Source organism: Malus domestica, chromosome 14, assembly GCF_042453785.1.
Source record: "Malus domestica chromosome 14, GDT2T_hap1".
Lineage (NCBI taxonomy): Eukaryota > Viridiplantae > Streptophyta > Magnoliopsida > Rosales > Rosaceae > Malus > Malus domestica.
The window spans coordinates 9,981,730-9,997,178 of NC_091674.1; the positions used below are offsets into that span (position 1 = coordinate 9,981,730).

The 15,449-nt window shown below is 33.6% G+C and overlaps 1 long non-coding RNA gene across 1 annotated transcript; it reads right to left on the bottom strand.

The window, feature by feature from the left end:
• Nucleotides 1–4,130: 4,130 nt before the first annotated feature.
• Nucleotides 4,131–4,555, bottom strand: LOC139191460 (uncharacterized). Its single transcript, XR_011575527.1, has 2 exons — nt 4,357–4,555; nt 4,131–4,265 (listed from the first exon to the last, which is right to left on the bottom strand). It is a non-coding gene; the product is annotated as an uncharacterized lncRNA (long non-coding RNA).
• Nucleotides 4,556–15,449: the final 10,894 nt, after the last annotated feature.

The following is a 15,449-nucleotide window of genomic DNA, read 5'->3' on the forward strand; positions in this document are numbered from 1 at the left end:
ATTCACCCCCTCCTTTATCTTTTCCTTTATAGGGATGAACAACTGTGACACATTATTAAAAGTTCTTGGTTGGAATGACCTTTAATTCTTTTCTTCTTATTTTTTAATTAGAAGCGATAGCACAACTCAATGTGACAGCAAGTGACGGAACCGAGATTTTTAATAACAGGATCATAATATTAATCAAAAATATTTTATTGGGCCATTTTGTTGTGCACCTAACCGACACTCACTAATTTCTGCCAACATATATCAGTAGCTTATGGCAAGATATGTCGACAACTACTATTATGTAGAGGCTTTTCAAGAGTGGATGAAAGATATTGTAGAGTAATGTTGAAGGCTACCAAAGCTTGACAACTAAGATATTTCATCAAGCACATGGTGTGCATAATAGAGTCGCACACAAGAAGAGAGAACGCAAAGACAAATATGTTCGAAGAAAATTGAAGAAGTGGGAGAAGGAGATTGTAATCAATAGAGTCGCACACAAGAAGAGAGAACGTGAAGACAAATATATTAGAAGAAAATTGAAGAAGTTAGTGAAGGAGATTGTAATTTGGTTTGTCGTAGTTATTCCTAAAAGTCCAATACAAAACATAAACAAATATTTATAAGGTTTTTGAAGTTGTTCCTATGGTGGCTCCACTGAGTAAGAGAATGAGAGGGTTTTAATTTAGACTTAATGGATTAAAGAAGAAAACCTTAATCATAGAATCTAGAATAATCCAGCACTTACAAAATGATGAGAAACAAATATGGCAATAGTTCAAAACTTTCATTCTCATAATTTGAGAGAAAAAAAATAAAGGGTAAATTACGTCCTCAGGTTTGGGTGTAATTATAACCTCATACAATATCTTTAAAACATTTTAATCTTATAAATTTAGTTATCATTTCATTTCAATTTCATACAACCGTTAAAAATTCTATTAAATTAGTTGTTAAGTGATGACGTGGTTACAGTGGGTCTCACATTTTTACTTATGTGGCTGACAACTTCTGCCACATGAACAAACAATTAATTTTTTATTTAAAAAAAAAAAAAAAAAAAACCCTTCAAAAATAGAAAGAAAAAAAAACAACCTTCCACAGCCGCTCTCCACCCCAAAACTGCAAATGCAAAGCCCCAACCCTGGATCTTCCATCCCCTCCAGTACGTCGTCAGCATCTTCGTCCAAATCCTAAATTTTCCCAAACCCAGGTCCAGGTTACAGGGGCCGAAGCCGGCATCAATGGCAACAACGGATGAGGAAATGGGGTTTGCAGGGGTAGAGGGAGAATGCGGCTGGGGGAAGGGGAAGACATGAATTTTAGGTTTTTTTTTTTTTTTCAATTAATTATTTTAGTATTTAATATTCTGATTAAATTATTATTTTTTAAATGCATATAAAAAAAATGTTGGAATGTGATATAAATTTGACAGCCGTTTATTTTTCAAGTTGCACCTCATATATCATCTTTGCAAAATATTAGTCAAATCGAAAATATTTAAGACATCTAATTGGGTTCAAAATAATTAACGAATACATTGTTATATAAGAAACAATGAAATTTTATTTTGATAATTAAATAGGCAAATGGTTTCGGATTGAATTGAATTTTTGTAAGGATGATCTATGAATCGAGAGTTACAAAATAGATTGTTCAGATCGTTGAAGTTCAATGTGGAGTTGGTCCTACTATATATATATATAAGAAACAATGAAATTTTATCTTGATAATTAAATAAGCAAATGGTTTTTAATTGAATTAAATTTTTGTAAGGATGATCTATGAATCGAGAGTTACAAAATAGATAATTCGGATCGTTGAAGTTTAATGTGGAGTTGGTCCTACACCTAATCCCCATATATATATATATGTGTATGTGTGTATTATCACCAAGAATCCAAAGTGGGATCTCAAGTATCAACTAGTTAAAGTTTAAACCCACGATAAAGGTTACATATCTGCCACGGTTATATTTTTGGTATGAATATCTTCGGCAATAATTATTGACTAAAAAATGATTAAACTGGATTTTGATTGTATTTCACATTCAAGAATATGAGTCCATTTCTGGAACCGGGTTCTCTTCTTGGTGAGGATCTTGGAGATTCGTCAATCTTGTTATTTCATCGTACATCATGCGATCAGAAATTATTTTAAATATTTTTATTTAAAATTCAACACATACAGTACTTGATAAAAATTAACTACATGATATACAATGAACGAACACGATTCATAAATCCTCAGAATCCTCATCAAAATGATCCGGAGAGGATCTTGTTGGTACATTTCTCAATCCCCTAATCCAAGGTAACCGCTATTTCTCTGGTAGGATTGTTTCACGTGTCTGTTTTACTAACAATAATTACTTTATGCATTTAATTAATCTTTAAGGAAAAGATTAACAATTAAAAAAAATCTACCATTTATTCCTTAAAATATAAGGAAAACTAATGAAAAGAGTTTTAAAACTTTGAATTTTAAAGATAAAGACAAAATAAATGATAAAATGAATAGTATCAAGATTAATATTTTAGTGTAAAAATGTATTTTTTCATTAAAGTGAACAGTACAAAAAACATTTCGATAAAATTCCTTAAAATATATCCTTACAATTGATGATTGATGTAATAAGGTAACAATGGTTAGTTAAATAGACACGTGACACAATTATGGAAGAGAGTAGTGATTATCTTGGAGCAGGAGGTCTGCAAAAAGCGCACTCGAAGAATATTTGCATGTTCACATCATGTATGTAGATTAGCACATAGCTCGGCGTTATTACACGGTAGTTCAAAAATACGGAAATTTCGATGGAAATATCAGGATATTATCGATATTGATAAAAATTGAATAAAAACCATAGAAATTGTAAGAAAAACTTGGAAATTTTTATTAAAACTTTGCAGGATGTTTATTTAGTCAATTATCTATTAGTTTATCACAAAAAATTGGAAGAAAATGCATTGCATGATAGATATAACTGATTTAAGTTGATTATATAGCGAGCTGGCAAACATTGTGAGTGTAGAAAATATGTAGTAATTAATTAAGGAAGTTTAAACACACCATAATCATTTATATATAATGAATTAGTACAATATTTTACACTTTATACATTGCATGGTAAAATACATAAGTGACTTAACAAGGTCTAAAATATCGATAATATCGAAAATATCGTTAGTCCAAAAAAATATCGATAATCCAAAAATAAGGAAATTTTAATAAAAATATCAGGATATTATGGATATTTTAGACCGTGATAGTGAGAAACCCACCCACCAACGTATCCACATATTTAAATGTCATTGATTTTCTGGAAGGAAGTACAATATTAAATAATAATACACGAGATGATGGAATGTAGACGGCCTCAATAAAAATTTTGACAAAATTTCAACCCAGATGAATCAGAAAAGAAGGGTCCCGCACCTAATATTATACACAGAACAGAATGACTATCCTCTATTGTGCGAGACAATGCACCACACCATGGGGTTCCTGCTTTACACGTTGATATGGTTGAAAAATCAAAATACGCACAACAAAATACGAACAAAGTTATGAAACTAGGAATATTATTTAATTAATTGAAAAACAAATAAACAACATTGTCAAGACGGCTACAAACTGAGGACTATAATTTGAACTTATTTCTCATACTAAATTACAAGTTATATTTATAGAGACCTAAACCCAAGAAACCTTAATATGTAATATACCAAAATTACCTAACAATAATATAAACCTAAAACTAGGGCTGGGCACAGGCCGCGCTGAGCCCAAATTTGGAGGAACCAGACCCTACCCATTTAAAATTTAATGGGGTGGGCTGAGTCGGGTAGAGGGATTTTGAGTTTGGAAATCGGATCTAATATCGGCCCGTTTGCCACGGGTTCAATTACTTCTTCTTTTTTTCGGTTTTGGGAGATTGAAGCAAAATGAGGTGGAGGAGGCGGTGGCTACAAATTCATAAAAGACAAAGGGTATGTTCAATGAAAACCCAAATTCTCTAAGAACCCACAAAAAATTCACAAAAAAAAAAAAAAAAAAACAAACAAACAAACAAACAAAGGGACGACCTCGTTGAGGCCGTCTTCCTTATCATAGAAGAGAATCGGTGGGAGAAGAAATTTTCCCCACCTGAAGTTATTGTCTTCCTCAGTCCTTTTTCTTAGGACGCGAGACCCCAACGGACATATGAGCTTAATGTGTAGGCTTCCTCTCTTCTTCTTCATGCCTTGCCTTCAATATTTTATTCCTCTTAACTGTAGTCCACAGATTAGCAACATCATTCACAAAACCCTAACTGCAATAGAACTCACAGATATATAGACTTTTTGGGGAAAAAGAAATTACAAGTGCTTCTTTGTCGACCAATATGTTGGATTTCAAGTTAAGAAAAATAAATAAATTCAGAGTTTCAGCTGGGATTCTATGAGTGAGGGAGCAGAGGCAGAACCGAACAAGCACCACAAAATCAACTGATTTAGACCAGCGGCCGAGTTGTTCCCTTCCGTCTTCTTTGAACTGTTTGAGCCCATCGTCTTCTTCGAACTAGAGCCTTGCAATTTTCGTCTTCTCCGATGGTGATGTGATGTGGTGTCGTCATTGTCGAGGGGGAGAAGAGTGGGGTGCAAAGGAATGAAATTTGGTGTCGTCGTTTGACGACGCTTTGGATGCAAAGGAAAGATTGGGATTTTGAAGGAATGAAATTTGGGAGTGGGATGGAATGGATAATGGATTAGGGTTAGAGAATTACTAATGGAAATGGTTGTTATAAACGGGCCGTTCGGGACTCGTTATTCCAAATCCTAGGGCTCGGCCCGCCTCTCCCCATTTCTATTCTCAAAAAATTAGAACTACCCTGTACCCATCCTGAACCTAAATTACCCGCCCCTACCTACGGTTCCTATACCAGTTTGCCCACCCCTACCTAAAACTAATATTTTCAAACAGATACCTGGATTGAAGAATCTTTGCCATAATTTTTTTTTTTTTGTATTATTAGGACTTTCATAGTAGTTTAGGTGAATTTGATTCCTATATTGCAATATCGGTACAATGGTGTTAGGTTGATAAGAGATACTTTGGATGCGGTTCCTAATCTTTAACATTCTTTGACTAAAACCTTAATGGTATTCAAAGTTTGATCAAAGTCCCTTGACTTTGTACACCGCATTATATTACAATTAATATTAATATTTTTATAGTTTTGACATTAATTGTTTGATATTTTATGAGGTTTATAATCCTATAAATTTAAAATCCCTCATTATAATACTATTAGAAACGGTTACAATAAAAAAATTCAAACATTTTGATTGAATAAATGGATAAAAACTATGTAAAAATAAGAAATAATAAATGGCAAAAGAATGTATCCATAGTGTTAAAAAAATTGGTACATTTAACATATAACAAAGTGGTACATTAATAAAGAAGAATGGGTACATTATAAATAAGTTAGGGTACAGATAAAAGATTAAAAAATTATGAGTACAAATGAATTTAAAAAAAAAAATATATATATATATATATACTCTAAAAGAAATTAATACATGGGTACAAAATAAAACTAAAATGAAAATACTACAAATTTAAAAAACATGTTGCAAATTAAAAGTGGGTACAAACTAAAAATATAAATATATGATACAAAGTTTAGGCATAAAACATAAATATACCATATGTAATTTTTCTATCATTGATTAAATATACAATATTACGTGACGGTATACACATGGGTACAAACACAAATAAAACTTTAAAAAATATGGGCACAAAAAGAAACTAATATATGGGTACAAATTAAAAATGAAAAAAAAAATTGGTACAAATTAAAAATAGGTACAAACTAAAAATAAAAATAAATGATAAAAAATTTAGCCATAAATATAAATATACTAATTGTAACATTTTTAACACTAAAGGAATATATTTAAAAATAAAAATATTTTATTATTCAAATAATTAATGATGTTATTAACATCCAAGGACCTTGATCAAAAATTGAAAATAAATAAGATTTTAATCAATGGAGTAGCAAAAATAAGGATGTAAACCTAATTTCTCCGGTTGATAAATATGAATTCTGTCTATTTGTTGTGGGTCCATGGAAAGCGGGATAGTCACCAAAACCATCACTCTCTGAAATCACCATTGTAGGTCAGAATTCCTACAATAATTGAACCATCTTCTTGCAGCTAATGCTTCACCGTGTAGAGTGGATTCGTAATTGGGCATCTCATGGAACACGTTGACAAATATCTCTCATCATAGTCCCATAACACCACCCTACTCGTTCCAACTTTAGCTTTTTTTCCGAATAGGCACCATCGATGGTGCAATATTATTTCTTTGTATATCAAATCCACCACGGCATCCTTAACGTCTTGAAAAAAACACCTAGAAAATCAATCCAATAAAATTGCTAGAAATTTGTGTGGAATAATGTCTCCTCTGTATTTGTCACCCCCCGAACCCAAAATTGGTAGAAAAATACCTCTGAACTGGATGCACTAAAAAAATAAGTAGGAATTAGGTTCCCTTACACAAATAATCTGAGAACGTGTGCTGAAAACCACGAGCATCTGTTCCATGCCTGGTTGTTTGTGATTCATGGTTTATGCTCACACATTATTTGGTTAAATGTCTCTGTGAACACCAAACAACGAAACAACCAATCCAGTCTAATACCAGAAAATATTTTGATGTCATAAAGGTGAGTCATACACCTTGTGCAGAAATAAAGGAAAGAAACGGTCTTATACTAGCATCTCACAAAGCCATTAAAGAAGACGATAACTCACATGGTTCTCTATGCCGTCACGAGACAAGCAGCACAAAAATACGACAAGAAGTGAGATCATATGGTGTTGAAAAAGGATGTTAGTACTTGTGTCAAACTTTAAGAAGAATAAAAACTTTGTCAAAAAATACCAAATGAAGTACACGGGGATCCATTTTGATCTAGTGGAAATCCTCAAATGCTTGGATATTGAGGAATGGATTGCAAAGCGGCAGGTACTATAGTCAGTCTAATCATAAAGCTTTTAAAATTAGGGCATTGTATATGCAACAATTTATGACATATCATGTATGCTCAATGATGTTGGAACCTTAACCAAATTCTGATCATCCTTGATAAGTTCTTCATTCATCAGAATCTTGATGTCATTAATTTCTCTACCTTTCACTGTCTTTCTACACTTGGTGAATAATCATAAAGTATCATAGGACATGTTCATTGAGCCATACCTATAATCAGAATAAATACACAACCTGTATAAATTACAGCCCATAAGAGCAACAACTAGGAGCTTTGATTCTTTTGTTGTTTTGCTTAAGAATATTCAAGTAGGCATACACGGCATTCTCATGACAATGATGATGATACATGAACACCTTTTGTGAAATCATTTGTCTATTCACAAAGCTTTTTAAAATCACCGCATTGTAGATGCAACAATCGATGACATATCATGTATGCTCAATGATATTTAACCTTAACCAAATTCTCATCATCCTTGATAAATTATTCATTCATCAAAATCTTGATGTCATTAATTTTTCTACCTTTCATCGTCTTTCTACACTCAAGCGGTATATTGTACTCGTCCGAGTCTATAGGTTTTAGTCCTAAGCTCTCAACAAAATCATGTTTGAGGTGACTAATTGTGAACTGTCATAGAAAATGTACGTTGAGCCACACCTATATATAGAATAAAAACACAACCCGTATAAATTACAGTCCATAAGAGCAACAACTAGGAGCTTTAATCTTTTTTTTTTCAATTTTGCTTAAGAATATTCAAGTGGGCATACACGACATTCCCATGCCCGTTATGGTGATACAAAAATACTTTTTGTGAACATCGTTGTTGGCTAACTTCAGAAACATCACCTAATATTTGTTCCATACTTAGCATCCATGCAATCGGTCCACGTACCCTAACAGTCATAAGAAAGACGACCTATTATCTTCCCTTTGGAGGTTCCCATAATGTGCAAGCTTTCTCGAGTGCAATTAAGCATAAATCATATGCAGTGTATTAAAGGCAAAGGCATGAGCGAGACCTTTCATGGATAGTCCCGTCTAGGTGTGAGGCAAAGCCTCACGAGACTAAATTTTTTAATATACATGTTTTATATATTATACATATAATTATATAAAAATATTACTTTGTAAAACAAACATCCATTATCAATTTATCATTCAAAAGATAATATCATCTAAATTCATCATTCAAAGATAATATCATTCAAAAGGTAGTACAAACAAAGAAATCATTCATCTAAATCATCTTCATCTAAATCAAAGGTTACATCATCCTCTTCATTACCACGTCTAGATGAACTTGTAGGGTATGTCATCAATTCATCAAACGAATCTTCTGAATCATACTCCAAATTTCTTAGATTTGAGATTACTTCATTAACCCATTTTCTTTTGTAAGTAATAAGACCTCGAGATTGAGTAGGCTTATGAATAGGAGGAGTAGGCTCACGAGGAGGAGGAGGAGGAGGAGGAGAAGGCTCTTTAGGCTCTCAAATGTATAGGCCACCTTAATAAACCGAGAGTGGCACATTCTTTACGGCCTAAACATTGTACAATGACTCATCCTCAAGCCATCTAGGATCTTCTGGAAGAAAAGGATCTTCTATCTCTGTTATCCATTCATCATCAAGAGCAATTTCTTCCACAATAATGGGATCACACTTCTTACTTCTTTTAAGACTTCTCTTGCAAAGCCAAATTGTACTTTACATAGACTAAAGCATTAAGCCTTTTGTGTTCAAGCCTATTCCTCATTTTTGTATGAATCTACAAATAAATCAAACAAATGTAAAAAAATAATTTTATTGTTCAAGTAAAATCATTGTAAGAGAAAATGACACATAGAATACTAATAATATATTTACTTACGATTTGAAATGTGCTCCACTTCGTTTCACATCCCGACGCACTACAAGTAAGGCTAAGAACTCAGATAACAAACTTCATTAACTCAGGTATTTTAGTTCCAAAGTGCTCCCACTAAGCTGCTAAAAACAATATTAGTAAGGTAAGTAATTTAAAGGTTAATGATAAAAATATATTAACAACTGACTAATTAAGTCTTACTTGGTGTTCGCCTTATCCTAGTTTGTCATAGGATTTGTGAATTCACCAAGCCTTTTATCATATGAATCCAATTGGATATCCGCATCTTCGCTCTATTTTCCATTCCCAAGCATCCTATCCATGCAAGCAAACAACTCACTTTGCACTTCATCACTATTTAAGAAATTATCCTCATACCGAAAATGTGGATTCAAATAATAACCCACCGCATGTGGTGGTTGATGAAGTTAATTGTCCCATCTACAATATATCCTTCTCCAAATAAGCATAAATTTTTATCCATTTTGTTAAGATTGTTTGCAATCTTCTCTTTTGCGACATCCATCAACTCATATATAAAACCTAAAGGGGTGTCTCCTCCGAGTCAACTTTTCTCAAGACACAAACAAGCAGAAGAACACTCTTAATGCAAAAGGAAACTCTGCCCAAAACTCACAATCATGTAACACATGATGCTTAGCCAACTTTGTTTCACGGAATTTTGCATATGTACTTTTTGACCATCCTTGAAAGAAAACCAAAGCAACAAAAATTTCCTTTTGCTTTTGTAAGCTTTGAAGTGTAAGGGAAGAAATGGCAAAACCTAGTCACCATTGGACCAAGAATTTTCGAATTGTTGTTGTACTTTTCTCATCAAAGCTAGTACCCATTAATGCCTATATAGATACTTTGAAATACACCTAGCACATGTGAGTGTGTCATCAAGCCATGTCATATTAGAAATATCATCTAGTATCAAATCAATGCAATGAGCCACACATGGAGTCCACCACACCTTCTTTTTCCTTTACATAAGTTTTGCTGCCCTATTCTTGTAGTTCGAAGTATTGTCGGATGTAACTTGAACTACATTCTCCTCAATTTCTTGAATAACATCATCCAAATAGTCATACAACAAATCTTTATTTTTAATGGAGGCCGATACATCAACCAATTTCAAGAACCAAGTACCTTGCGGGCTATTGACAGTAAAGTTGATTCGACACCTACTTTTGCCATCCAACCATCCATCTGACATTATAGTGCATCCATATATCTTCCAAGTCTTTACATGTCCTTTCATTATGTTTTGTACATTCTCAACCTCTTCTTTGAGCATCCAAGTCCTATATTCATGGTTTATAGGAGCATTAAAACCAAGACCAAAGTCAGATACCGCTTGCATTGCTTTTACATAATATTCATTGTTTGCCACATTGAATGGAATGACACTAGTGTAGAACCATAGCGCAAGTTCTCCGCACGCTTGTTTTCTTTCCTTTTTTTGGAAAGGTGTATTCTAAGTGGCTTGATGAGCTTTTAATTAAACATACCTATTAATGGGTCTAACCTAGGTGGTTGAAAAGAACTGGGTTGTTGTGAAGGTGTGACATTCACACTCCTACTACTAGTACTTACATAATATGTCCTCAAGTCCAAATCCACACTTTCACTTTCTTCTCTGTCACCACAAGACAGATAATGGCTAGCTTTCTTCTTTTCTTTAGTTTCTTGAACATTAGTTTCTTGAACATTAGCAAAGAATTGTGCCTTCACATTGCATGAGACTGTTTTACAACTAATCATTCATCCCGAACTTACACCACCCAAGTGATGGTTGAATCTAGAAATTGAACTTGTGCATTTGTGATTACAATAACAACAATATAAGTGTTTGGTGATAGGATCAAAATCTTTTGTCCATTACCAAGCAAAATCTTCTTTAGTATAAGTCATATTTTCAATGATTAAACAATAAACATTCAATGCATATTCTTGAATGCCTAACCAATATGTGGACCATGAGTAACGCCATCACTGTTATATTTTTAAGTAGGCTCATGGCATCAACCATTGCAATTATAGGAGTTGATGCACAACAGTAGAACACACACAAACATTATATTAAAAAAAACAAAAATCAAAATCACAAATTAAGAAACCTTAATCTTAAAAATTTAGGATTTGTGGGTGTACTGGCAGCAATGTTGGTGCTAGGTGTTGTGGTGGGGTGATGGCGGTGCTACTCGAAAGGTGGCGGCCGCTGCTGCTCAAAGCTGGCGGTTGTACTCTGTCGAAGGTCGCTTGTGAGAAAGGAAATGAAGGCAAAGAGAACACAATAGAAGGAAGAGAGATAAGGAGGGAAGAGTGATTACCATACCTAAACGGTGTCGTTTTGGGTTTGAGATTTTTTTTTTTAAAAAAAAAAAAATAGAAAACAGAGACACCTGGACGCTATGAGGTGCACCTCGGCGCACTCCGACAACACCTTCCGCCTACTCCCACTAAACATAGATGGCAACACCTTGCGCCCTAAGGAGAGCCTTTTAAAACACTGATCATATGTCAATGATTGTTGCATCTACGGCATGTTGATTTTTAAAATCTTTATGACTAGACAAAATGTGTACATAGTGGCGGAGCCAGAAATTCTCTTAGAAGGGACCTTTTAAGGCATATAAAATAAATTAAACCAAATGTAGCAATATAATTAAGTAGAACAATATTTAAAGTTTCTTTCCCTTTTTTTTGTTGAAAACTTATCAAACAAGAGTGATCTGCCGTTAAACCATTTAAGGAAAATTTAGTATTGAGATGATTATATTATAAGAACAAAACTTGTTTTTGAGCTTTAATAAAAAAGGAAGATTTGAACAAAAAGTTAAGTTCAGAACTCAAAATTAACAGAAGGTGGCATCTCCATGAAAAAGTCATACTCCACTTACCAAGGCACTACAAGCTATCTTTATTGTTAACATTTGCAAACAAAACATATATATCCGTTAAATTTCAGGATGGGCCTAGGCCTAGCCTGGCCTCTATGTGACTCCACTGCTAGGTGTACAACTCCATCTTTACAATCCATTTCTCACTATCCAATTTGGTCGTGGGTCTGTTGTACCCTTATTTCATGTCTCATTTATGTCTCTTTGTATAATTTTGCAACACGTGTCACCCAATTTAACCCTACAGAAATACTATTAACTTTTTTCTATAAAATTAATAAAAATTAAAAAATTAAAGAAAACAAATAAAGTAATAAACCCACAAGAACTCATCACCCCGACAGCCACCTGCTGCCCTAATCGCCGACCATTTTGGCCCCAATCGCCGACCCTTTTCACTCTCAATCACCAATTTCTTTTTTTATTCACCAACCCATCATAATCATCTTCTTCTTCTGGGTCAAATCAAAAACCCAGTTTAGACTCCCACAGCCCACTGGTTCTGGGTTATCTTTTTCGTCGTCAACCTCATCCTTATTACCGTACTAGTTCTGGGTTTGTTTGTATTGAACAATGTTCTAAAAAGTGGCCTAGGCGGCACCTAGGTGTTGGGCAGTAGGCTTTTGAGGCGATTTGGAGCGAAACGTTAGAAAAAATCGATGAAGGCTTAGGCAAGCACCTAGGTGGCCGCTAGGCAGTTTAGGCGGCCCGCTATGCGGTTGCTATACCTTCATCGGCATCAATGGCCCCAAAGAGGAATGAGATCCACCTCATTTCTTTGAGCCCTAAACAAAAATTTAAGACAAAACTCTATCTTTATTAAGATAATTAAACAATCAACGGAGAAGGTAGTTGAATTTGGAGCTCACCTTGGCCCTTCTTTTGGCTTTCTTTGGGTTCTTGATGCATCTAACCATTTCTGGTTCTTCGGGTTTTGTAGAAGCAGAGACTGACGAAGGAAAGAGGATAAATGGAGAATGCAAAAGTAAAGAGGGTTTTGGTGGGGCTAGGGAGCTTATTGGGCTCCAGCCTTTTATGGTTATAAAATGCTATTTTTTCAGGCCCAAAATAATATATGATTATAGTTAATGTGTTTTTAAACTGTAAGCTTGTTGGATACTTGCAATTTATGTATTCTAATATATGTATTATTCTACTTTTATTTTGCAATTTACTATTATTTTGTTCTCAATACAAGTGTATATATATATATATATTTTTTTTTTGAAGTGCAAATAGACACTTATTTACAAGATATACAATAAATTAACTTAAATCCGTCTAGACCACCTAGGCGCTAAGTTCCAGCCTACTGCCCGACTAACACTTAGCATTTTTTAGAACCTAGCTTGGTATTGAATTGTTTGAAGAGAGAATTGTGGGTTCTGGGTTTTTTGGGTTGAATTAGTAGGAGAGACAGAGACGATTTGGGGGGATGTCTTGGGATTGTGGGTTCTTCTACAGGTTAGGAGACACAGAAGAGACACATAATTCGGAACAGCAAAGCTGCGGCCATCCAATTTGAGGTTTGTCATTAGAGTAAAATGGGTTCTCATGTACTTCAATAGGTATTTTTTTATGGATTCTTTATTTCATTAAGTTGTTTCTCTGTTAGTATCATTTCATTAAGTAGTCTCTCTATTAGTATCTGTTGGTTATTTTAATTATTTTAATAATATTTTATTTTAAAGATTCAAAACTTATTATTATTTTATTTAATTTATTTATAATATTTAAGAGTTGTGTTTTATTTGAAAAGTCATATTCCTTTTCAAAAGGGTATGAGGAGTTCTTTAAATATAAAACCTAGGACAGAAAACAATATACGCTAAACTTTTATGTCTTCCTCAATTCTCACATCTCTGTTAATCTGTTTACATTCCTACTTCATAATTCTTGGGCAATTGATCACTACTTGGCAATCCCGTCTGCCATTGGCGTGCATATCGTATCAGACATCCTGTGAGGCTTTAGGTTGTATCTTGGAGTTGTAGGCACCGCCATAACCTGCACGTAGGGAGGCGTCTACGGCTTTAGGGCAGCGACATCGCGCCTCTTTTTGGTTCACAGGCCAAATTTTCTTATTCCTTTTTCCCAATTTAAATTTCATAAGTTTGATAGTGATTATACATTTGATTTGATATATTTGATCGTATAAATAATTGGTATATTTTGGCAATATATTACACAATCTAAAGCCGTATAAGTGTGATAATATAATTGCAAACTTTACAATCTGTAGTTTTACAGTACCTTAAAAGCCCTAAAAATTGTAGTTTTCCTGTGTTGAAATGGAATTTTTTTTAGGGTTAAGTCATTCATACACTTTTAGCTCTCTGCATTATTATTATTTTTATTATTATTATTATTTTCTGGGACCTGTCGTTTTTTAACTCTGTGCATTTGTTTTATTCGAGTCTCTGTCATTGAATTGTCTAAGAAGGCTTAATTCATTGCGTCCTGTCATTGAATTGTCAGAGAAGGCAAACCTTGCTTTAATTCATTGCTTTTTGGACTCTTTGCATTCTCTTTATTTTATTTTATTTTGTAGTACTAAAACATTTTAATATTGCAAATCTGTCAACTTTGTCTAGGGTTGATAATCTTGGTAAACTACAATTAATAATTAAATATTACTTGTATACTGTGATTTGACTATAATTGCATCAGTGTGTGAGTATTATAGTTTGTGTGTGATTATTCAGTATCAAATAATTATTAAAAGCCAAGATCACGTTTATTGCATCGTTTGAACCCGTGCATCTTTGAAAACCATAATAATTAACTGCAATTAGTTATTAAATATTAAACAGTCATCAATTTACAGTACAATTGAATAGTTTTGGAACAGACGTGATTTGACTACAATTGCATACTGACATTTGTTGATTGTTTTATGCTTTAATTAAATCTGAACGAGATTATTACAATTTGACTATTTTTGCAAACTGATATTTGTGAATTGTTTCATGCTTTAATTAAATCTATGCATGATTACTTGGTATGTGGTTATTGTATAGTAATACAATTTATCCTATACTTGTTAAAACTTTTGAGTGACATACTTGTTTTAATTTTTGCAGTATTATAGCAATCTTATATCTCTCTCACTTGTTATTACTATTAGTCAGTATTCCATAACAAATGGCAAGTCTAGAAGAAGCCAATAGTGTTAAGCCTGAAAAATTTAGTGGCCATAATTTCCGTAGGTGGCAAAAACAAGTGAAGTAGTGGTTAACTCTCTTAGGATTTGCATCTGCACTTGAAGAAACTCAATCAAACAAAGATTTCTCTTCTAAAGAGTCGTCTTCTAAACTAAACCCTGAACTCATAGAATACCATTGTCACAATAGAATCTTAGGTGCCCTTTCTAATCATCTCTATGATGTGTGCCATGCTACTACATCCACTGCCAAAGAACTTTGGGAAACTTTAGAAGCGGAATATGGAATTGTAGATGCTGGGATGGATAGGTTCACGGTCTCAAACTTTAATGATTATAAGATGGTAAATAATAAGTTTGTGGGAGAACAAATACATGAGTATCAAGAGCTATTAAGAGGTGTTGAAAAAACAGGAACGAAGTTTAGTGAGGACTTTAAAGTCTCTTGCCTTATTGA